The sequence below is a fragment of the Panthera tigris genome, chromosome A3, assembly GCF_018350195.1.
Source record: "Panthera tigris isolate Pti1 chromosome A3, P.tigris_Pti1_mat1.1, whole genome shotgun sequence".
Lineage (NCBI taxonomy): Eukaryota > Metazoa > Chordata > Mammalia > Carnivora > Felidae > Panthera > Panthera tigris.
In genome coordinates this window covers 136,364,619-136,390,555 of record NC_056662.1, presented here as the reverse complement: position 1 = coordinate 136,390,555, position 25,937 = coordinate 136,364,619, and the positions used below count along the sequence as shown (strand labels likewise).

General features: G+C 43.9%; 1 long non-coding RNA gene across 2 annotated transcripts; it reads right to left on the bottom strand.

Moving 5' to 3' along the window:
• Positions 1 to 1,118: 1,118 nt before the first annotated feature.
• On the bottom strand, positions 1,119 to 25,861 carry LOC122237092. 2 transcript variants are annotated; one of them, XR_006215303.1, is made up of 3 exons: positions 25,711 to 25,861; positions 1,511 to 1,796; positions 1,119 to 1,315 (listed from the first exon to the last, which is right to left on the bottom strand). It is a non-coding gene; the product is annotated as an uncharacterized LOC122237092 (long non-coding RNA). The 2 variants fall into 2 exon arrangements; XR_006215305.1 differs by having other exon boundaries at positions 1,119 to 1,310.
• Positions 25,862 to 25,937: the final 76 nt, after the last annotated feature.

Genomic DNA, 25,937 nt, shown 5'->3' with positions numbered 1-25,937 from the left:
CAATATTCACATTGAATGACTCTTCACCCTTGGGATCCCATATTTCTGGCCGTATTTCTCTTATACTGGCTCTGTGAAAACGAGTCTATAAAAAATAGCTTTAGTGGCAGAAGGTCTAAAAAGCCCCAGACAATTTGAAAAGTGTTTAGAGAAACCAGAGTTTAATACTTCCTGTGTTAATGAGGACTTCTTGCCTCTGGAACTCTTTTTGCAAAAATTAAAGTCTGTTTTTATGATTATTTCCTTTACTTTTGCCGGTCACCAGTCTGTTAAGCATGGTACCAATTCTGCCCGCCATCTTGGTGACCCAGCTAATAACCACTGCTCTGTTTCTCACCGGGCTGCATAATCTACAGAATGGGCCATGTCTTACTACAAACAGTTACATCTTACCCTAAGATAGAAGGGTTGTTTTTATTTTGGTACAAATATCAATGTAACATAGCTTCACTTGCAAAAATATTCTTAGCCGAAGCACGTGTGGTGCTCAACTTTATGTGTCAACTTGGCTGGGCCATGGTGCCCCACATTGGGTGAAACATTATTCTAGACAGTTCTGTGAGGATGTTTTTGGACACGATTAACACTTAAATTGGTCAGCTTCGAGTAAAGCAGATTGCCCTGCATAATGTGAGTGGGCTCCCCCCAATCAGTCAAAGGCCCAAGTAGAACAAAGAACTGACCTTCCCTGAGCAAGGGGCAGGGGGTGGATTGTGCCAGCAGATAGCTGTACTTTAGCCCGGCCGGCTGGGCCACCCTGCAGATTGTAGACTTACCCGTCTCCTTAACCACATGAGTCAATTCCTTAACATCTTTCTCTCTCATTCTCTCTCTCTCTGTGTCTCTCTCTGTGTCTGTCTCGTATCTGTGTGTGTGTGTATATTATATCCAGGGTTCCGTTTCTCTGGAGAACTCTAATACATCATGCCTTCGTTATCTCCAAAAAGGTGTTCGTGGTAAGAACACTGACTTTCTTAAGGCAAATATCACTGTTTTGGAAAGTGGCAGGTGTGGGGGCGGGGGGAGGAGAGGAGTAGAAGACCACAAAATGGAACAAAGCCTCGGCCCAAGGGAAAAAGAGATCTCTTTATCTTCTCTAAAGGAAAAGTGCCCTGGAATTCGAGCTCAGGATGTTGTTGTTTCTTCTAACCCGGCGGCCTCCAACACCGCTTCGTATATAGCTGCGGGTTCTGGCTACCCTGCTGTCACGATACAGCCAACCGCCTTTATGATTAAACATCTCCGATTTAACACCCAGGCTGGTTATCAGCAAAGCAGACTGTTTGGAGTTGTCAGCGTTGTTCATAGTTCTGCTCTGCAGTGAAAATGAAAAAAAAAAAAAAAAAAAGGTTCTCTCTAAGAACTAGCTGGCAGCTCGCCTGGAAAAGCCCTACGTTTTTAGTCTTGGCCTTCGGAGAAAATCCCAAGTCAGTTGTCAAAGTTTGGTTTTGTTTATTTGTTAGTTTAAAATTTTTACAGAGGCCAAATGACCTCAATCTATCCGTCTCACCTGATACTCTTTTGACCAGAAGATCTGTACGCCGAGCCACAAGCACCAAGAAGGAAACGGTGTTGATATGCTCTCAGGATGTCCACCCTGTTCTCTCTGTAAGTCAGTTACGCACTTTTGGGGGAAGCAGAGACACGTTTTCTCGTTCTCCGTCTCCCACGATCAGGGCTGGAAAAGTCATTTCTCACCCTAAGATTGGCCGTATGGAAACTGACCGATTCTCTGACCAGATAGATCGTGGCATAGATTTTCCTGGGCTTACTCAGTCTACCTGCACCTGGTTACCCTAAAGGCAAGATAAAGACAGTATTTTAAAAGTTATTATTCTGAGGATATAAGATAAAGTGACAAAAAAGCAGAGAACAGATGCTGTAGTTTGTGTGTGTTTGTGTAAAAATGAGGCTGGTAGACCCTCATTTACCAAATTTTGCATTCCTCTCCCTAGAAATGCGGAGAACGGCTTTTATATTTTGTCCAAGACGGCTGCATAATATTACCTTTCATATACAGTTTGCTTTCCAGCCTGGGGAGGGATAAGCCTTTATAATGATCAGATCGGTACAAATCATTCTTACTCGAGATCAGCTATTCCGGAAATTATTATCAATAAATCAATGTTACTTTGATCACTGAACAGTGTACTCAACATCAAAGGAAGTGCGATAGCATTTTCAAAGAATTCGGAAATCACGTGTTGATGAAGAGATCATGGAGTTCGCCACCAGACAAACAAGGATTCGAACGGCAACTTTTTCACTTTGTGTGTCAGGGGAGAACGTTTTGCCTCCCTGAGCCTCAGTGTCTTCTGTCTGATACTGATATGCTAAGACCACTGGGAGGATTAAGGGGAAGCACGTCTGCAAGCCATCTAGCGATATGTTGGCACAAGTAGGTGCTCAGTAAGCAGTCACTGCCCACCCTTTTCCTGGAATCTCCATTGCCTTGTCTTTACTATGTGGGTAATATTATCAGCCACATACGGGTTTGGAGGGATTGCACATGGCACCGTATGAAAGGTCTCGACGTGGTACCGGGTAAATGGCGTGTGGCTACTCCCGTCAGCTGCTCAAATTCCATCCCTCCCTGCCTCGCCCTGCTGGGCGCCACAAGAGCTAGAGAGCCAAAATGACCCTTTGCAGATCCTTTGGCCACTGAGCGCTGGACCCTCTTGCGATGCGGAAATAAAATGGAGGCCATCTTCGCACCACGTGGGCTGCTTCTGAAGATTGTAGCAACGCGGTTCTGTGGCACCTACAGTGGCCAACTCAGGCTTCCCGGTGACCACGGGAGGCTGCGCCCGTGGCTCCTGTGGTGAACGCTTCTGGTTTCTGGCTGCCCAGTTTCTTAGATTCAGCGACGTGCGTCCTTGAACTTGATAGTTTTGGCAGTCGTCTTGTGGGAAGTAGAACACTGGTGTGTATGTCGTTTCTCCCTCTGGAATTCATTTCAAACTTTTTTCCAAAACAGTGTTTGGACCACCGAATTCCTTTTGAGACTATGTTCTATTTAAATCCCTACACTGTGTTCTATTTCCTGTTCAGAATCCTGAGTGGCCCACACTTGGTCTTTACATAATACTTTTCTGTTAGTTTTCCTTGACGTCAAGGGAATTATAGTCTAGCCAGGGGTGGAGGGCAGGGGGCAAGAACACAGGAAACGTACAGAGAAAAATCTAAGTCTGTCTGTGAGTAATTGCCAAGGGGCCACTTGGCCCACGAGAGCTTTGCAGGCTGTGGGTGGAAGGGGGAAGGACAGAGAAGGTGGAGAGATGAAGAGAGGGGTCCAAGCATAGTAAGAACTTGAGAGGAGAATGCGAGGAAGAGCATTCGGGCCATCTGTAGTGACACGAAAACATTTTATCACCAAAATCTGAGTGAAAAGAAGCAAAATCCTTCCAAGATAGATAGCACACTTGAGGAGAACGATAGTTGGGCTCTGTTTCCAACTTTTTATAGAAATGCCTGCTCTGGGCCTCAACAGAATTTCAGGGATTCTGGAACTTGGAGAGAGGTCATATAGCTTTCGGGGTGGCGTATTTGGGGGAATTAAGGGTCAGTGGCAAAGATGAGGGGAAATAGCTGAGTGACTATTTTAGGATCACCATGAACCAATTTGATGTGTTTTCTCCTGCCAACATTAGGGTGTTCGATTCCTTCTTAGACATATTAAGTTGTGCAGCACAATCGTTTTCGACTATTTCTTTATGCAGACATACAGAAACACTCTGCATTTCATGGCACAAAGTACACTGGAAAAGCAAGAGCCAAGAGAAGTCATGGAGAAGACGACGGAATGTATGCAGAAAAACAGGAAGACAGAAACTATAAAAATAATGTAGCTATTATGTTAAGATCCCAGCCAACTTTTCAAATGAGATTAGAAAATCGATGCTCTTAATTTTATGCTAGTCATTTAATTATGTTGTTCCCCAACTGCCTTTACAAGAGAAAAGGGCTTTGTAAATTAGATTGTTTTATTACAAAATTCCACCAGAATGTATATTCTCTGTAGCCTCTTATTTTTCTGTAAATAGTCCTTGAAGAATAAGCAATGGGTGGGCTGGGTGAGATTATATAAGACCCAAACTAAAATTTAAACCACCCAAGGTGACTGTATCTACGATGACTGCTATACACACATCTAGGACTTCATTTTCAAACAGGAAAACAGAAATCTTGCAAGTTGGGGCCGAAAAAAAGGACATGCTAAAATCGCGAAAAAGATTTCATCTCAAGCATCACGTGTCCCAGGATTTGCTGCCTCGTTTCCCTTCCATAGGTTAAGAGCATATGCTTCTGACCCACAGAATTATATTTGTGAAAGACTGTCACCACCATTTTCTGCATCATTTGCAAGCAAATTTATGTCTCCTTTTTTGCTCTGAATTTATTTTTATTATAATTAATACTCATAATAACCAACACTTGATTGTTTTTTTTTTCTCTGTACTGTCGTGCGTAAAGTGGCCTTTTACAGATTAGCTGTTAAATGTTTCTGCAAGCATTACCCTCCCTTTGGGGAAGCCTTGTCTGAGGTTCTGTCTACTCAGCACTATTTGCATTCGCCTGGTGCTCGGGTGAACAATGCACTTACCTGAGAAAAAGTCACCTTAAAGGTGTGATATTTGTTGGCTATTACAACATCCTGACATGTGTCTCTGGGATGCCCCAGGAATGCACCCCTTCAAGGAAAGTGAGAAATACATTTGTTGTTGTTATTTTAGTTATTCAGAATCTCACCAAAAAATAAGGACATTAAATTGTCTCCCCTAAATGAGTTGGGACATCTCTTATATTCCTTTATACTGACTTCACAAGGCAGTATTTACCTATATATTTCTCAGGCGAACAAACAGATTCGGCACACCAGATTTTTTTGTAGCCACACTATACAGCAGGAACTTGTGGGGCAGACATTTCCCCCCAACGTTTTTCCCCCCTGACTCGATTCCCTTTAGTTTCTTTTTTTAATATAATTTATTGTCAAGTTAGCTAACATACAGTGTATACAGTGTGCTCTTGGCTTCAGGGGTAGATTCCCATGATGCATCGCTTACATACAACACCCGGTGCTCATCCCAACAATTGCCCTCCTCAATGCTCGTCATCCACTTTCCCTCTCACCTGGCACCCTGTTCAACCCTCAGTTTGTTCTCTGTACTTAAGAGTCTCTTAATGTTTGCCTCCTTCTTTGTTTGAAACTATTTTTTCCCTTCCCTTCCCCCATGGTCTTCGGTTAAGTTTCTCAAGATCCACATATGAATGAAAACACATGGTATCTTTCTCTGACTGACTTATTTCACTCAGCGTAATACCCTCCAGTTCCATCTACGTTGTTGCAAATGGTATGACTTCATTCTTTCTCATTGCCAAGTAGTATTCCATTGTATATATAAACCACATCTTCTTTATCCACTCGTCAGTTGATGGATGTTTGGGCTGTTTCATCTGTTGTTTTCTGAGTTGTTAATTTCAGTCACTCTGACTGGTGTGAGGTGACATCTCAGTGTGGTTTTGATCGGTATTTCCCTGATGATGAGCGATGTTGAGCGTTTTTTCACATGTCTGTTGGCCATCTGGATGTGTTCTTTGGAAAAGTGTCTATTCATGTCTTCTGCCCATTTCTTCACTGGGTTGTTTTGTTTTCAGGTGTTGAGTTTGGTAAGTTCTTTATAGGTTTTGTATACTAACCCTTTATCCGGTATGCCATTTGCAAATACCTTCGCCCATTTTGTTGGTTGCCTTTAGTTTTGTTGATTGTTTGCTTTGCAGTGCAGAAGCTTTTTATCTTGATGAGGTCCCAATAGATCATTTTTGCTTTTAATTCCCTTGCCTTCAGAGACGTGTCGACTAAGAAGTTGCTGCAGCTGAGGTCAAAGAGGTCGTTGCCTGTTTTCTCATGTAAGGTTTTTATGGCTTGCTGTCTCACATTTAGATCTTTCATCCATTTTGAATTTATTTTTGTGTCTGGTGTAAGAAAGTGGTCCAGTTTCATTCTTCTGCATGTAGCTGTCGAGTTCTCCCAGCACCATTTGCTAAAGAGACTGTCTTTTTTCCAGGCGGTACTCTTTCCTGTTTGGGCAAAGGTTAGTTGGCCATATACTTGTGGGTCCAGTTCTGGGTTCTGTATTTTATGTGTTTGTTTTTGTGCCAATACCATGCTGTCTTGATGATTACAACTTTGTAGTAGAGGCTAAAGTCCGGGATTGTGATGCCTCTTGCTTTGGTTTACTTTTTCAACATTATTTTGGCTATTTGGGGTCTTTTGTGGTTCCATACAAATTTTAGGATTGTTTGTTCTAACTCTGAGAAGAACGCCGGTGCAATTTTGATGGGGATTGCATTGAATGTGTAGATTGCTCTGGGTAGTACTGACATTTTAACAACATTTGTTCTTCCTATCCAGGAGCATGGAATGTTTTTCCATTTCTTTGTGTCTTCTTCAGTTCCTTTCATAAGCTTTCTATAGTTTTCAACATACAAGTCTTTACATCTTTGGTTAGGTTTATTCCTACGTGTTTTATGGTTCTTGGTGCAAATGTAAATGGGCTCGATTTCTTGATTTCTCTTTCTGTTGCTTCATTATTGGGGCATAGAAAAGCAACTGATTTCTGTACATTGATTTGGTACCCTGTGACTTTGCTGAATTCATGTATCAGTTCTCGCAGCTTTTTGGTGGAGTCTTTCGGGTTTTCCATATAGGGTATCATGTCATCTGTGAAAAGTGAAATTTTGACTTCTTCTTTGCCTGTTTGGATGCTTTTATTTTTTGTTGTCGGACCGCTGAGGCTAGGACTTCCAACAGTGTTAAACAGCAGTGGTGAGAGTGGGCATCCCTGTCGTGTTCCTGATCTCAGGGGGAAAGCTTTCAGTTTTTCCCCATTGAGGATGATATTAGCTGTGGGCTTTTCATATGTGGCTTTTATGATGTTAAGGTATGTTCCTTCTACCCCAACTTTCTAGACAGTTTTTATTAACAAAAGATGCTGTATTTCATTAAATGTTTTTTTCTTCTGCATCCATTGACAGGATCATATGATTCTTATCCTTTCTTCTATTAATGGGATGTATCACATTGATTGATTTGTGAATATTGAGCCAGCCCTGCAGCCCAGGAATGAATCCCACTTGATCATGGTGAATACTTCTTTTGATATACCATTGAATTCAATTTGCTAATGTCTTGCCGAGAATTTTTGCATCCGTGTTCATCAGGGATATTGACCTTTAATTCTCCTTTTTGGTGGGGTCTCTGTCTGGTTTGGGAATCAAGGTAATGCTGGCTTCATAGAATGAGTCTGGAAGCTTTCCTTCCATTTCTATTTTTTGGAACAGCTTGGAAAGAATAGGTATCAACTCTGCTTTAAATGTCTGGTAGAATTCCCCTGGGAAGCCATGTGGCCCAGGACTCTTATTTGTTGGATACAAAAGAATTGAGATCATATCATGCATATTTGCAGATCACAATGCCATGAAACTTGAAATAACCACAAGAAAAAATTTGAAAAGCCTCCAAATGCATGGAGGTTAAAGAACATCCAACTAAAGAACGAATGGGTCCACCTGGCAATTAAAGAAGAACTTAAAAAAATATATGGAAGCAAATGAAAATGAAAAAACGACAGTCCAAACCCTTTGGGATGCAGCAAAGGCAGTCCTAAGAGGAAAATACATTGCAGTCAAGGCCTATCTCAAGAAACAAGAAGAATCCCAAAGACAAAATCTAACAGCACACCTAAAGGAACCAGAAGCAGAACAAGGAAACCCCAAACCCAGCAGAAGAAGCGAAGTTAATAAAGACCAGAGCAGAAATAAACAATATAGAATCCAAAAAGAAAAAAAGAGTAGCGCATTTCAGTCAATCTAAGAGTTGGTTTTTTGCACGAAAAAACAAAATTGATAAACCCCTGGCAAGACTTCTCAAACAGAAGAGGGAACCCAGATAGATAAAATCGCAAATGAAAGAGGAGAGATCACAACCAACACCATAGAAATACGAACAATTATTAGGGAATACTATGAAAAATTATATGCCAACAAACCAGACAACCTGGAAGAAATGGACAAACTCGTAGACATCCACACACTACCAAAACGCAAACGGGAAGAAATAGAAAATTTGAACAGACCCATACCCAGTGAAGAAATTGAATCGGTTATCAAAAATCTCCCTTCTGTTTCAATCCAGTGAGCTCTGTACAGCTGTCAGGCAAACCTGAGGTTGTTTTAGGGAATGTTGGAGGAGGGAAAGAGCCAACCTCATCAGGGCAAGAAATGGCAGCTCCAAATCACCGAACATTTGCTGGTCCCGAATCTTCTCTCGTTCACAACGCATCACGACCGAAAGAGCGGTTTGTGCTGCTAAACGTTTAGCTATAGCTATCGAGGAAACACACATTTAGGATTCGCCACTTGTGAGGGTGCAAAATCCCCCCCCCCACGACCGACTCCAGCTCCCAGGGTCCGAGCTGAGCGCAAAGGATGGAGGCGATGTGGGCAAACGGCCCTGGTGAACCTCAGGGGGCTGGGCTCCTGCCAAGGCCACTCACCCCACTTCACCAGGTGGAGAAGTCTAAGCTGAAAACACGAAGCGATTTGCCGGAAGTCAAAAAATATAGATTATACTTTGCTATAGATTAGCCAAGTAGCTCTGGCGGGGATCGAAACAAGGACTCTCTGATTCCAAAGTTTTTAGAAACAGCATTGGAAATTGTTAAACTGCTTATAACTGCGTGAGAAGTGCTTTATTCTACAGATTACTAAAAAGTACTGACGGAAGAGGGCTGGGTTTTTGGCCCTGCCCGTCCCACCCAGCAGGTAACGTGTGTGTCTCTGGGCGTGTGTTGCTTCGTTTTGTTTCATTCTCCCGAAAGGTTGTGGCAAATGTCTTCCAGGAAACAAAATTGTCCTGTAATTTTACCGACAAGATACTTCTAGCTTTTCTTAAAAATCTGGTTAAAATACCAATTGCACTGAGCTATTCCCCTCATCATGGAAGGTGAGAAGCTGTGCACAGGCGGTTAGGGATTCTTTTCTTTGCCCTTGATATAGAGCCGGCCATCCCCCCCATCAGTTCTGCCGAACAGTGAACACAACACTGTGAGACACGGAGGTGCTTTGTTGCAAGGGCTTAGAAAGGAAGAAAGCACCCTCCCCAGAGATCCCTTTTTCAAACCAGACTAGGGAAGTGGTGATATTATTAGACCTGCTTCTGTGCCCTAGGCTTCTCCTGCCCTCTGGTTCCCGGCTCCTAATTATTTCTTTAAATTTATGTTTCAGGAGACAAGGAAATGGAAAAGTACTCAAGATTTCTTTAAATGAAAAGTACAGGGTGTTTACCAGCAGTCGGTCCAACTTCGAAAGGGCAGTGTTTTCCCAATATGGGCGGGCAGCGTGGTGTCCCTGGGTGAAACTTTCCCCTGATTGGTATTTTCATACTATCCGGCATTAATACGTTCAAGTATAGATTAAAATAACTACCTTAATTAATAAAGTCCTATCTTAGTTCTCTCTGCTGTTTCCTTCATGAGCTATCTGCTGTGCAGTCCGATGGAATACAGAATGTGGATGTGTAAAAATAATCCAAGAGAACTAAACACACATAGACACATTTCTCTGTCACACATGCATGTGCACGCCCACACACACACACGCGCACACACACACACACACACACACACCCCTACATACAGGCGAACACACACGCCTCTTCTAACTTTGAGAGAAAGCTAAAAATACCTGCTGTTTGAAATCCCTTCCAGGGGTGATTAGAAAGGACCTTTCCCTCTGAGATCAAAGACAGATTTTCTTTGTGTTGAAAGGGGCTTTGCCTGTGGTTGTCATTGTGGAGAGAAGGACTCTTCTGGAAGCAGAGCATATGATGTGTACCGCGGGCTCGTTTAAGCCAGGTTTTGTTTAAAAACAATCTTTTCCAAAGCTATTTATAATTCTTTGGCTGAAGGGAATACAGTTTTAGTGCAAGTGGATGGTAAAAGGAAGCAATTACATTCCGTCATGCAGTGGTCTCTTTACAGAAGGAAAAATCCCGGAGTCAGAAGTGTCGGTGACCCCCTCGCTTACGCTGTCATGTGCACCGTGGCTGGAAATAGAAGACTTAACATTCCTGCCTCTTCGTTCCCACCTCTGTGTTCTCATCCTGCCTCTTCTGTACACCCTGGAGAATAGAAAATGCTGCAGGACCGTTCAGCAGATTGTATCACATAAACTATAAGTAAATTGAAGAAACTGCTCGCAGTACAAGTGTCCGTTGGCCGGACATGATTTTCTGGGGGGAGGGCGTGATCAACCACCCCCCGCCCGCGTGTGTACCCTGAAGATTATGGGAGTTTATCTCCAGGACTCTTTCCCACTCTGAGATTACATGACTCCAAAATTAACTCACTCCTCCAAAAGCTACACCAAGACCATTTGACCACTTAGTCATCATAGCTATTCCATAATATTTACGAATGAAGGATCCTCTCTAATGGCCTCTTTCTTATTGCGTAATAGCTTCCATACACTGAGTGCTCATGACATGCCAAGTACGTGGCTAATGTCGTCACTCATATTACCTCCTTGAAAGTCATTGAATTATCGCAATAAACTTGTGATGATTTGTTATATCCCTGTCGTGGATGAAGGAGCTAAGCCTGAGTAAATGTCACTGATACGAACTGGCAGCTACATGACCGTAGGGGCCCACACTCAATCCCGCTTATTATCCACTGTATAAATTCTACGAAATGAACTCATTCAAACTCATCTCTTTGAATTTCATATATGTGTAGGTATTAATACAGAACATTACATTTCAATTGATGTTTAATTTTTTTTTAACGTTTATTTATTTTTGAGAGAGAGAGACAGAGTGCAAACAGGGGAGGAGCAGAGAGAGGGAGACACAGAATCCGAAGCGAGCTCCAGGCTCCGAGCTGTCAGCACAGAGCCCGACGCGGGGCTTGAACTCCCGGAGTGTGAGATCATGACCTGAGCTGAAGTCGGGCGCCTGGGTGGCTCAGTGGGTTGAGCATCCGACTCTTGATTTCGGCTGTCACCATCTCATGGTCCGTGAGTTCGAGCCCCGTGTCAGGCTCTGCGCTGACAGTGCGGAACCTGCTTGGGATCCTCTCTTTCTGTCCCTGTTTCTCTCCTGCTTGTGTGCTCTGTCTCTCTCTCTCAAAATACATAAACTTAAAAAAATCTTACTTTCATCAAACAGGACATATTCTTACTGTGACAAATGCAGGCAAATGATATTGGAGGAAGAAAAGAAAAATGAAAAAGAAGTAAATGCAAAATGCAAAGATTTTGGAGTTGAGACGGTATATAATAATGATTGATATGTATGTATTTCATCAATAATTAGAAGTATATAATCATGATATCTATATTTCATCAATAATTATATAAAAATTAAATAATTTATATAATTGTATAATATACAATTATATAATAATTATACATAATTATATTATTATATATATTTATTCATTATATATAATATACAATTATATAATAATTATATATAATTATATAATTATATTACATTATATATATATAATGTCTAATTGCTGCAAAAACTAGGAAGTAAGCTAGAAGTAAGCTTATAGGGATATGATAAGATTATACAGTTGACACCCAGATCTTGGGACTAATGGAGACTTTATGGACACTTGTAGCTTTAGATTATACCCTCTGTGTGAGAAAGAACATGTCTCTTAAGCTTTGAGAACATATGAAATGAGGGTGATGATGGTGGGTGGGAAGAGGAAGGAGGAAGATTTCCCAAAGGCGAACGACACGGCTCATCAAGGGTGTGGGATGAGCAGTGGTCAGAAGTTTCGCTAGAGGAGAAGGTCATGGTGGAATCTCCCTGAGTCCCATGAGGTGGGACTTTGCTGTTAGTGGGTAAGACATGTGACCCAGATATCACATTTATGAGTCCATTTCCTGGCAAGCACTAACTACTTTCTCTTGGCTTTAAGTTAAAAAGAAAAAGTTTATTGACTTTTCTACCTCCGAAAAAACGTATATCAAATATGCCATCCATTACTCTCGTTCCATGGTCCCTGGATTTTCGACAGAGGTGACAGCAGACCAAAGAGGGAAAAGCTCGAAGAATGGGGGTTTTGGGTCCATTTTGAGACTCTATCTGTCACATGGAGATGGGATGAGAGGAAAATGAGACACCATCCTTGCAAGTTTTTTGGACCTTGGTCTCTAGGCAGGAAGTACATCTTAACTGCATATAACCCATTTGATTTTTTAGTTAAGATTGACCTGAATACCACGTGTGTCTGGAAGATGGCAGTGTGCACAAATGCTGAACTGTTATTAACTGAAATTAACTGGGGCTCCGGGCTGCTCCGTCGGTGGAGCATGTGCCTCTTGATCTCGGGGTTGTGGGTTCGAGCCCCATGTTGGGTGTGGAGATTACTTAAACAAATAAAATCTTAAAAAAAAAAAAAGAAATTAACTGAGAGTCCTTCCAAAATTGTTTTCCTTCTATCCTGAAAACTACAGACCACGAGTCTCAGATGTCTGCTAATTTTGTACCAAAAGACGTCTGATCCATTGGGCCACGTGCTTACGTCATCCTGCGGTAAAAGGAAGGGATGGGCTGTCACTAACTCCATGTGCCATCTTTCTGTGTTGCCTGACAGACGGCGATCACGCAAGCCCAGCACATCATCTTGGAGACGTTTTGGAGGGACAGCCTCTAATGAGTTAACAGGGCACCTTGAATCGGAAAAGCTCTGGACCTTTCTAGTCTGGCCTGACTAGATGCACCACCGAATGCACCCGGGGCAGAGCGACGAAAGGGGCTGTTTTATGTGGCCGTTTTCGGGACGATTCCTGATGGTCCATTGTCATTTCGCCTCTTTTCTATCCTATTTGAACAGCTCTTGCTACTTGGTACCTGTCTTCTGACTTTTCATTTAATTTAAAAAAAAAATGCTTTAGTTAACGTTCTGTCACTAGCACCTTTTCTCCCCCCCCTTGCTTTTTATGTATCTGCTTTGCTATCTTATCTGGTCGGCTGGCCCAACTTTTAAAAACTGACTAATGAAGGTATTAATGCGTCTTTAAGCTCAATATGGTTAAATCAACAGTGGTTACTGGTTTGATTTCCAGCCCAGAGACCATCATAAAGTCTGTTTCCTTACATCAGATGTGTTGATTAATACATTGTAGAATTGGGCTCCAGGTTTTTACAGCTGACTTAATTGATGAGAGAAGTCAGAGCTTGGGGCTGTATAATTAAGTTAGCTGGAAAATTAACGCAGGGATTGGCTTTGTAATTTGATTGGTTTAAAATCTCTGAATACACTTACCTAATCCTTTTGAACTAAACTAGGTACCAAAAAAATTATGTTAGCTACGTCTCTCGGATGTTCTATCTGTAGGGCAGTGTTCTTTTGCAACCTTCGAAAGAAATGATGTGTATATAAAACACAACCACTGGCTCTTCAGAAAAAAAAAATGACTTTCTTGTTCATTGATGAAGGATGCTGGACGTTTTCCTATACTTTTGCTTTCTCAGCTGATTATCTAATTAACTTCCGTGCCATAAATAATTATAGCTCTGTGACTACATCTGAATACACTGCAGTCTACTGTTAGGATTAATTAATTGGCTCTATAGGTCAGCGACAACTGACAATTTTTACGCACGGAAGGGGTGCCTAACAAGAAAAATCATTTTGTAGCCTTATGCTGTCCATCAGCACATGGCGGGAAATACCTCCGTGGGAAAAACGCAGAGCTCACGGGAGTGTCTGACTTTCGAGGACCAGAGTGAAGTCTAGATATTTGACTGCTCCCTCCTAATTACCAAATAAACACATCATGAAGTAGTAATGGGGTAACCAAATTAATATAATGCCTTCCTGAATTGCTCTCTTTCTGGCCTCTCGGTGTTAGTCTTCTTCTCTCTCGGGCCCCCTCCTCTCAATATTTACACCACACAGACTTCCTGTGTTGACTACAGGGATGTTACTAACGATGCTCTTTTGTGTGTCTACTTCTTTCCTTGAGAGCTTAGTGGCCGAAATCCTGAAATTCGGATTATGTCACGTTCTTTAAACATAAATGTGTTGGGGCGTCTGAGTGGCTCAGTCGGTTGAGCGTCCGACTTCCGCTCAGGTCACGATCTCGTGGCTCGTGAGTTCGAGCCCGGTGTCGGGCTCTGTGCTGACAGCTTGGAGCCTGCAGCCTGCTTGGGATTCCGTGTCTCCCTCTCTCTCTGCCCCTCCCCTCAGCTTGCAAATCCTCTCTCCCTTAAAAAAAATGGCAAAACTGAAATGAATAATCAAAATTTGAAAGCACATGTTTATAATTGCCTGAAAGACTTATGAAAATGTGTTTATTTGGAACAGGTGTTTTAAAGCAAGGAAGAGTTGAATGCAGTTGGGATAAACCCAATGTGTGTAGCTAATAAGGTTGTGCTACCGTGGTGACAACCGTAACCTTGACAAAGGAGTAGCGTTTTAGTTTAATCTCGAGGTAAGATGATATTTGGGAACAAAGCCACATTTTCCGTTCTGAGTGGTGTTTGGGGAAATGGCTACAGTTTGCCTGAAACACTGAACAGAGGAAAGCAGCTGTGTGCTGTGGCAATTGGCTGCGTTTGTTTTTATGTTTCTATTTTATTTTTGAGAGACAGAGAGAGACAGAGTGTGAGCGGGGGGAGCGGCAGAGAGAGGGGGAGACACAGAATCGGAAGCGGGCTCCAGGCTCCGAGCGGTCAGCACAGAGCCCGACGCGGGGCTCGAACTCGCCGACTGCGAGATCGTGACCTGAGCCGAAGTCGGACGCTCAACCGACTGAGCCACCCAGGCGCCCCTAAGCTGGCTGCGTTTTTAAGATCCTGTCGACCTGTTGACTGTATTTGTTCTTTACATTATTTCTTATTTTAATTTATGTGAGTGATATTAAGAGGCTCTCTGAGAAAAAAAATTACTCACTGACAACACCTCTTCCAAAGTCTTCTATCTGGTTTGGTGTGGCATTGAGCACCCTTATTCTGTCTACCCCTTCTCTATTCCGTCCTCCAATTACCTCCTAATATGAAGCTTTAAAGGCAATTCTTTGTGTTTCTAGAGAGTGGGAGGGTGGACAAGTTTGTACCAAATGAAACGACACTGATAGAGACCAATTAAATAATCGTGGTCTATTTTTACGATGGAATAGTCTCCATCTATTAAGGAGGGTGAAAAAGCTTCATCTACGGTGATATATGTATCGAGCTCTAAGAGATTTTGGAAAAGAGCCTTGCTTTGGAATTACCATGTTTTGGGGGAAAAGACTATGCAGTCAGTATGTTTGGAAATACACACGCATGGGATGTGTCTGGAAGGATATAAAAGTCTCTGGTTAATAGTGGTTGACATGGGAGGGAACAGGGTAAGGCAGGGCCATGAGCGGAGAGGGATCTCCCCACTCTTCCTTACTGTCACTCCTGCATTTTGTGTCATGCATGGGGACTGCCTCCTCAAAACAAAGAAAGAAACAAAGACGATGCCGTGTGCCAGAAGGAGCACGACTTTTGTAGTACGATATACCTGAGGTTTGCTTCCTGACCCGGTCACTCGACTAGAAGTGAGACCCCAGACGACCTTTGGAATTTCTCTCGATGTCCATAATCTCACAAAGGTTTTATGACAGTTAGCTAACATCGTGGAGCTGGAAGCCCCTGACATCTGTGAAGACTAATAAATGTTCTTTTCTTTGAAGGCGTCCATCAACGTGAAAAGGAGAGTATCAGTGTCTATTCCAGAAATGGGCAGTATTCCAGAAGGGTGGAAGCTGTCACTGCATGCAGCAGGGCCATCCTGTCAGACAGCACAGCTCTTACCTCTGAGCATTTTCAGAGCAGGTCGCCCTTCAGACCTCAGAAGAGTGGCTGGCACTTTCTGCTGTGTCTGGGCAGGGGCAGGAGTAGAAGCGTTGGCCCCAGTTTGGAGTTACACCTCGTGCATTACAGAAAAAACAATTTAACTCCCAAGCAATCATTTTTTTTGTGCTTTGCCCCCCAATCTCAACGTAGACGCAGAGCCATCTACAAATTGTGAATCTGTCTCTGTTTGCCCTGACAGTAGACCCAGAGTCTTTTTTCACTTTTCCCGACACTTCGCTAGCGCATCTAGGTAAATATCTGTTGGTGATCAATTTCAGACACAGCTCTGAGCCCCTTGGAGGAAACCAGCTTGCAGGGCTATTCTCTCAAGGCAAGCAGTTTTCTTTCACAGTAGCACCGGTTTGTGCCTTATTCATGCAAAAAGGAGAGGAAAGGAACCTATACATAAATAGTATGCCAACCAAAAATAAGCCAAGAGAATTCATTTTAAAAAGCGGGGGTGGTGTAGGTAGATGGGTTTGTTGGCTGTGGTCCAGAGGAGGCGTCTGTGGAGGACAGGCTAACATTGGTATTCTCACATCATTCAGGAGGTTACTCGTGCTAGAGTCATAGATCCGAAGACATATAAATCTCATTTTAACGCAATGCTAAATATATTATGAATATACACTGATGCAAGCTCTTTTTGCAGCGAAAACCGGCTTGTATTCGAGATAACTTCTAAGGTACAAGCTTCCTTCACTAACGTTTTGAGAAAATCATTGAAATGTACCTGCAAACTACTTTCTTTGTAACTTGGTTTTCTTTCTTTGTGATAGTCAGCGAGCCCCGGATTCTCACAAGTATGACTTTGTCTACCCAGCGAGGTTCCTATAGTGCCTTCTGCTCATAAAGCTAGATGTAAGTTTCTCATTGGGTTGGCTGGAAGAAACAAACGCATCAAATAAATGGATCCCATTCTTGGGTTGCTTATGATCTCGTAAGGCAGAGAAACCCTCTCCATAAATAATTATAACGGAAATCACGTGCGGTGCCGTTGTACTTCAGCGCTGGAAGGGGCAAACCTCATCCAAGCGTTGGGATGATAGTTCTGAAGATGAATTTTGATCCTGACTTTGAAGACAGTGTCAGTCATTCTTACAAATATTTCATGAGGGCCCGTGGTAGGGAATGTCGGTGAATCTCCCCCCAAATGTATTAATAATATCATATGGAGGATGACGTTCATAGAATTTCACAAATCAGTTTAGATTCCAAATTTGATGAATGCAGGAAAGGAGAAGTGCTTGCTCCAATGCTACATGTGAGGTCAAGGTGAGAGACCTTGAGCAGAGGTCGGAAGACAGAACAGAGTCATCGAGGCCAGGGAGGGAGGGGGTGGCCATTCCAGACCTGAGGGACAAGAGGCACAAAGACTGTGCTTTTGCAGTGGAGCATTGCTGACTGCCAGACGCTGAAAGATCAGTGGGGAAACAGCGTAGACCGTGAGGGAAGTGGGCACAGGATGCGGCTGGAGAAGTGGGCAGAGCTACAGAGAATATGAGCTGTGATTCTTGCCGTCCCTCGCCTAGTCCCTAGTCCCTCGCCTTGCCTCATGGCACCGACCCACATTCAAACGTTTTACATCTATTGATTGTTTTCCACTTGTCTCTTCCTCATTTCCATCCAGGCTCGGTTTGGCTAACTGCTACGGTATCAGCCCTGGTATTATGACTGCTAATTACTTCACTGGCTGCCACTGTATCCCAGGACCTGATCTAAACACGGCGAGAACCGGCCCATCTGATTCGCACAACAACCGAGTCCAATGATGACTGTCACCATTTCCTAAGTCATGTAGCTGAGGCACACAGAGGCTGAGGAATGTGCCCCAGGTCACAGCACTGGAATGGAAAGGCCGGCATCCAAGCCTGAAAAACCCCCTCCTCAGCCCCTGCACCGCCAGTGCCTGGAGCCTGCCTGCCACCAGGAAGGTGGAAATAATATGGCAACGAGAAGCTGTTAGACTGGTTTGTCTTTTGTTTACTTCTTTCTTGTTGCCAGGGTAGAGGGACGTTCATGATTATATTTCCTTCCTGAGATGAGCAGTGTTTCTAACAGTGACGTATTGAGTTGCTGGAATGGCTGGAAATTTTCAAATAACTCCCAGAAAACGCATAGCGAACAGAAACTCACTCGCAGGGATACAGCAGTCGTTGCATCTTTCTACGGCCCGAAGCAAACAGAAGACAACGGAATACATAATGTGCAAATATAGAAAGTAGCTAGAATACCAGATTGCATACGTTACGTTCTAAATGAAATACTATTCCATCCCATCCCAACTAGTTGGCTATACTTACTTACAAAGACGATACTACAACTGTTATTCAGAAAACAATGATGACAATTAATGGTAAAGAACATATTGTATCCCAAAGCCTAGCGGATACCCCAGCTGAACGAATGAACGAACAAGACTGAGCAGTGAAAATAAAAGAATTCACGCTTCTCCCTTTGGTAGGCACCTATTTTGATCATTGATACGGTCTCAACTGGAAATATTTTTCTTTCCTTCCTTCTGAAGTCCAAAGCAGTGAGGTCCAGGTGAGCTGGGAAATGACCATCAGTACTTTCTTGTCCAGTTTTCGCATATCAAGCTCCTCAAAACCACTTTGAGCCTCATATTTATTTATTTATTTATTTAATTTTTTAAATGTTTTCTTTATTCTTGAGAGAAAGAGAGACAGAGCATGAGTGAGGGAGGGGCACACCGAGACAGGGACACAGAATCCGAAGCAGACTCCAGGCTCTGAGCTGTCAGCGCAGAGCCCGATGGGGGGGTCGAACCCACGAACTGTGCGATCATGACCTGAGCCGAAGTCAGACGCTCAACCGACTGAGCCCCCCAGGCGCCCTCAAGAGCCTCACCTTTAACATTCTATTTACTAGAAAAGGGGGAGTACTCTTTGTGACGGTTAAATCTGTGTCAACCTGACTGGGCTACATGATGCCCAGATAGCTGGTAAAACATCACTTTTACCATGAGGGTGTTTCTGGAAGATATTAACATTTGAACTTGTAGATTGAGTAAAGACGATGCGGGTGGGCATCGTCCAACATGTTGACAGTTTGAGCGGAACAAAAAAAGCAGAGGAAATAAGGATTTGCTCCCTGCTTGAGTCAGAATAACCATCTTCTTCGGCTCTCAGGTGCTGGCACTCCTAGTTCTTGGAATATGGGACTCAGACGGGGACTTACACCATTGGTCCCCACTTCTCTGGCCTTTGGACTGGGGCCGGATTACAGAACTGACTTTGTAGCTTGTAGACGGCAGATTGTGACCCCGTAATTGCATGACCCAAAGCCTATAATAAATCTTTAAATATATACATGAAGATAGATGCCTTCTTGGCCTGTTTCTCTGGAGAACCCTGCCTAGTACGCTATTTTTCCAACTACTCTTCTCATTAGAATGAATTTCTTTCTCTCTCAAGTGCATCATGCATCATCTCAAAGGTCCATTGAGTGTGCATGTCAATACTGTGCCACTGAGCATGAAGACTGTGTTATCTCACCTGACAAAGGCAGGACCAATAAAGTAGCAATAATTTTCCCGGCTAATTTACGTAGGAATTTCTTTTTTTTTTTTTTAATTTTTTTTTTGATGTTTATTTTTTATTTTTGAGACAGAGAGAGACAGAGCATGAATGGGGGAGGGGCAGAGAGAGATGGAGACACAGAATTGGAAGCAGGCTCCAGGCTCTGAGCCATCAGCCCAGAGCCTGACACGGGGCTCGAACTCACGAACCGTGAGATCGTGACCTGAGCTGAAGTCGGACGCTCAACCGACTGAGCCACCCAGGCGCTCCTACATAGGAATTTCTAAAATCTCTGATCTCTGTAGTGTCCCTGGCTAAGAAGGAAACAAGTAGGTTTTGTGTTTTGCCACATGAGAAACTTAGCCCAAGAGAAATAATAGTATACCACTGAGTTGTTGAGAAAGCTGCAGTTAGAGCCTTGTCTCTTTGGTCTAAGCTTGAATGCATTAGCTACTAATCTATATGCCTTTTGGACCAAAAGGGATGGCTCACTATATAAATTGATTGGTCTCTCTCGCGGGTTATTTTTCTGCCATAGGAATTAATCTTTAATTTGCTCATCTCAAAAATGAGCCCTGTTGGATTGTGCAGCTGGGGGAAATGTCTGGCATTAATAATATGCATCCTTTCAATTAGTCCTGAATTCAGCACATTACCTCCAAATGAGAGTATTGATTAAGAGATGAAGGGCCCAGAAGGTATGAGGAAAATTTTATTAGTTCCCTAGAGGTGTCATAATATTTTTTAAAGAAAAGATCATGCATTGTGCATCAATGTTTGAAGTGTGTTTATGGAACTGTGGTTTTTAACTTTATAAAATAATGTCTCCACTTGTTAATCTTTAATAGAGAGAAGATTACTCAGACTCTCACGTTGGGGCATTAGGGTCAACATGATGTCTCACAGGCAGCCCGCGATGCCTCCGCACCCGTGTCCGCACCAGAACGCCACAGGGCTAGAAAGAGAGGCCACAATTCGTCACACTGAAAATATCAAATGACAACCCCTGAAAGCTCTAAATCGGACATAATCTGATACTCAGTGGGAGAAAAATGGATGTATATTAAGAAGCCCTCTCCCCTATGATTCTTCTCAAGGATGACGCTGGCTTTGCTTCTAGGTGCAGACCTCGAAGATACTGTGTCTTCACGCTCCCCAAACTCAGAGACGCGAGGTCTACTGACCCCCAAAGCTGAACGTTCCTTCCAGCACCACTTTCAGAGAAGGGAATGGTTCTCTCCTGAAGACTCCTTTCCCACCCTCCGTACAGAAATGAAGACGGAATCGGCCGGGAAGAGACAGTAAGATCAAGGTGAAGTGGCATCTGCACCCTGGTGGAGATTGAAGCCTCCCGCCACCCCCGCCTCCATGCAAAAGTAGAGGCCGAATAACCCTGTCGGCCGGCAGCACTGCGTCCTGAAAATGTCTTAGGGACTCTCAGCCACATATTGGTTCCAAGCGCCAAAGAGCAAGGCACTGGTGGTGGGAAGAACATATCACTAGAAGAGGTAAGAACTCGCCGGAAATGGGAGATTCCATTCCCTGTTGGACACATCAACGTTGTCTGCACGTGCGGACCGCCAAGAAAGGTCTGACTACAAACAGGCAAACCATGACCGAGGAAATCCACCGACGGGGTTCTTTCAACATGTATGAGCACAAAACTAGTAAGCAGAGGGAAACCAGGATGGGAGGAAAGCATGTGGAGGGCACGATCGCTTCAGCCCTTGTGGGACCCTTCCGGGCCCCCTCTCCCCACCAAGGCGAACACCAGGCAGGGGTCCAACACCGAGCCTCACGGTGTGAAGACAGAAGCCCACTGCGCTCTGGCTTGCTTCGAGGGCTCCAGACGCTCACCATGCCTGACCCTCAATGTGGCCACCCCCCTCAGCTCTGGCTCCCTCTTTTCCCTGTTTCAGACATTCCTGCTCTTTTTACCTTCCAGCCCTCTTTCGGACACAGTTCTGTCACGAACCCCCCAGCTCTATCACCCGTGACCGTAAATACGGTTTATTACTGCTCTCAGCCTGCTGCTGCCAGGCTCCGGTGAGCTGAATTCATCAAATGGTCGATGGAGAGTAAACACGATAAGAGCTTCAGATGTCAGGGCCACGAAATTATGAAATAATGTGTTAACGTACTTTCCGAACCGTCCACGCACCGTGTTATCAAGCTATGATCTCGAGAGACCGCAGCAGCTGTGAAACATTGCGTCTTCAGTTTTATTCTTTAGGAATTTTGTTTTTATTTAGCTTTAAAGTACCACCATATCTTTCGAGCTTAGTATATTGAAATTTTATGAGGAGGGACTCTGCGTAAGCAAGAAAAATAATTTAAAAAATCACCAATGGTTCTTCCTTCTGATTTTTCTTTTGGCTTAAAAAATACTTTTCTGTGGGAATCGTGTCTAACGATGTGTTCTGCAAAGTACATACCATCTTACAGTTTATATTTTGCTCTGAATATGTATGTGTGTATACATATATAGGAAAGAAATCAAGTTAATTTAAATTGCACAGATTTCTTGATGAAGAAAACCAAAGGTTTCAATATTGTTCTAAATTTAAAAAGAACCAATTTATAATCTTAGAGACTTATCTTAGTCATTGAAGCCACTCATTCATGATCTGCAGATCTCATGTTCCATGAATGTAAAATAACATCGTGCACTTGCTAATCAAGATCCATAAACAATTTACAGCAAGCAGTCATTCAGGATATTGACTGCTACTTTTCCTGTCTCAGAATTTTGTCTGAAGTCCCCAGATGGAACACGGAAGCTGGGAAGCATCTGTGCAAAGATAGCAGCAGTGGGCAGTGAGAAAGCTCTTACAGAGCATTTAAGGGGAAAGCCAGCCAGCCCTGCCTATACCCTGCTAGGACCCATATGTGACCTCCTCCCGCAAATATACGATCAGCTGGGACACCAGCCCTCCAGAGCCGTTCACCGAGGTGGCGAGTTCACAGCACAAGTGTATCATCACTTGTGAGAAGACTCCATCCCAACCAGGTTGGGGGGGGGGGCACATAATGAGTCGGCAACATGGTGGGCGTGCCTTGTGGTGCAACAAAGGGCATTTTCTGTCTTCGTGGCTGGGTGCTTGCAGAGCTTTGAAACTCGGGCTCCCCCGACTCGACACGGAGCACAACGGAGAGAAATCTGACATGCGCCTGCTGGAACTGGGATAAGTAATTGAACCAGCGTTTTCTTATCTATGAAAATTTTGAAGCTGAGAGGCTGGGAGCAGCCTGAGATGGCAGGCAAGGAGGTAGTCACTCTGTGGCACATCCTTCGGCCAAGCAGATGTCATCGAAGTTGGTAGGCTTGAGCCGTCTTACAGACGCTGCACCAAGATGGCAGTCAACCCAAGTGAGAGTATGAGGGGAAGGCGGTCTAGAGGCTATTCCCCGGGCAGAAGAGTGAGGACTAGCTTACGATGTCAGGAAGCTTCCTGCACTGACGCCGCCTGTTCTAACACGCCCCACCAGGGCAGTCAATGGCAAGCCGGGGTTAGCCAGGAGACAGGTGCACCAGCAGAAGCAATTAAGGTAATGGACAAATCTACAAGCACTTCATCCCTTTTCTGCTAATATCTCTTTCCCTACTTGACCCTGAATTAGCCAGAAGAGAAGAAACAAAGAGGTGGAAGAAAAAGAGAACAGGCCATCTGTGTTCCCATCCATAGGAGACCCCTGGCCAACCATCAGACCCAGAGGGGCAGCCGTGGGAGGTGCACATCAAGGAGGGAGACTGAATTAGACAGGAGGACGAAGCGCGACTCAGGCTTTGTAGGATGCGTTCACATGTTCAAGTCACAAAATTGGCTGGTATGAGATTATGGAGCCTAAGATGTCCCAGAGTGGCAGAGAAAGGTGGTGGGATTGAGCGCGTGTGCAGGCAGTGGTTAGAGAGAAGCATTTCTCCTTGTATCCAAGTTCAAACTGTTTAATAATGTGCTTCCTAAATGACCAATATTGTTGGCAATTAAGCAGAAATGTGACAGTGAGGATGCTCTGAGAGCCCATCGAAGCAGCTCCTCAGTCATTGTCCCCAAGGGACAAATGTTTTACCAAATGTATGGATTTAGCCCACCTTTCGACCTTATCCCCGTTCCCTGCACACCTTGCAGAGAGGGAACCGGCCACATTCGGTGTTTTTCCGGTGACAGGGGATTTGAAGTCAGTTTCAACATGGCCGAGCGGGATTAGCAAATTTTATGGCATTGCCATCTGAAGGGGCACGCCGATCCAAAACACAGACGGTAAACGCAGGGCTCCATTCCTGGGATGATGTGGCAAAACACACACCTCTGTGGTGGGGAGGAGTAGAGACCGCACTTGGGGTCATAAAGGTAAAAACGGAGACACGCATGATGGTCTATCCTGGTAAGAAAGACATTGTTGTCAATCACCTGGAACCCTGGCTTTCGCCTGTGATGTGGGGGTGTCACGTGCATGCTACACGGAGGGTTCAGGGAGCCCCCCTCATCCTGACCACACCTCAGCACTCAGAAAGAGACTCTGAATTCAGTCAGGCTAAGACAGAGGACTCCCGGGCCACAGCAGAATTTCGAAGCGCACTTCCGTTTCTTTAAGGAGCGCTATTCGCGGGTAGTAAAACTGAAATAAAATAAGCAAAGGTAAAGTAAGGGCTGAGTTCTTGAAAATTGGTGGGTAATTTCATGGATTTTTAGAATCCTGTTAACAATTCAGATGCTCTCTTCTTCAGGACAGCGAATGCCTCGTCCAGGGTCATGTCGGTGACCGGGTCTTGACCACTCTACACACCAGTTTAGAACGCACGCGTTTCTCACTGTCGCTTCCCGACTGCGCTTCTGCATCAGTCACTCAAGTATTACCTGAATCGTAAACTCATGAAAAGCCAAGTCTCATCGAGTTACGCAAGCCCGTCTCGCCAGCTCGTAATTTTCCTCCTGTGGCCCCAGACACACAAGAGCTTGTTCCCTTGTGAGTAACTTCTGGTCAAACGTGTCCTTTCTGTTTCATTATACATAAATGTTTAGTCACTGGGGGGCTGTTAATCAGAAAAAATGAAAGAGGGGCACCTGGGTGGCTCAGTTGGTTAAGCATCTGACTTCAGCTCAGGTCATGATCTCATGGTTCGTGAGTTGGAGTCCCCATGTTGGGGGTATCTGCTGTCAGCACAGAATCCACTTCAGAGCCTCTGTCCGCCCCCGCTCTCTGTCCCTCCATAACTCATGGTCTCTCAAAAATAAAAACATTTAAAAGAGTGTAAAATAAAGAAGAAGAAATTAATGAAATGGGAATCACCAAAGATGCAGAGAAAGCCTCAAGATTTTAAATCTACCTATCGATGTATCCATCCACCTGTCTGTGTGTCTCTTTGTGTCTAAGCCTCGATACAAATGAAGAAAAAACATTAGTCCTGAATTCTGAATTTTATGGGGAGCAGAAAAGGATACCTCTGGAAGCAGAGCAGCTCAGACAACATTCCCCCCACCCCGACCCCATGGCTGGGACAGTGTGGCCAGGTGGGGGGGGCCTGGCCAGGATGAGCAGGCAAAGGTACAGGGGAGTCACTCGTAAGTCCAGGAGGCATAATGTGGGAGGGGAAACCATGAAATTCAGAAGTAATAGCATAGATTACATCAAACCTTTAGATGGCCGGCCACACAAAGAAAAATGTCTCTGATCTTCTGTTTCAGTTTCAACAAAGAAAAATGAATTCACGGTCATCCCATTGAAATTTCAGGGAATGGGATAGCTAAAATAAGTTTAAGGGAAAAAATGCTTAATGGGCATTAACAGTATAGCACGTATTAATATTTATTTAAAAAGTATAAAATATACTTTAGAAGTCCTTAGTGTGCTATCTTTACTGCATCATTAGCAAACAAAGACATACACACACAGCCTTCCAAAGGTTCACCATGACTTTATCTTATTTCCCTTAATTTTGAACTCTCCTAAATCCTGTGTTTGCAACAGAGATATTATATTTTATCTATCATGTCATATCATATCATATCATAAGCTATCCATCTGCTACTCATTATAAAAGCCAATCTAGAAAACTGTCTTCCAGGGCTGGAAGACAACATAATTCAAATTATGTTATCACAATCCTATCGTAAATATCAGGAAATCTTCTTTTCCCTATTGTTTTACATCCGAAGCCGGATGAGAATATACACGGTCTGGGTTTTCACTGCCCAAACGCTGGCAACGTGGAACTGGTCAAGGGAGTCAGAGACGGGTAAAGATGAACAAACTTACATAATCCGGGCACTGAGACTCAACTCTCCCCCGTGAAACAGAGCTCACTTCTGGGCGCACAAGCAGAAGTGAACGCGAACATGAAGATGAGGATCAAAGTAACTGACTTTACTTTCTAAGCTGAGCTGAAGCCCACGGCTCCTCTCAGGCCCAGATGAACTCGGATAATTCAGCGCTGCCCACGCCCCGGTATTGTCTGCGTCACTAAAGACGTAGCCAACCGCAGG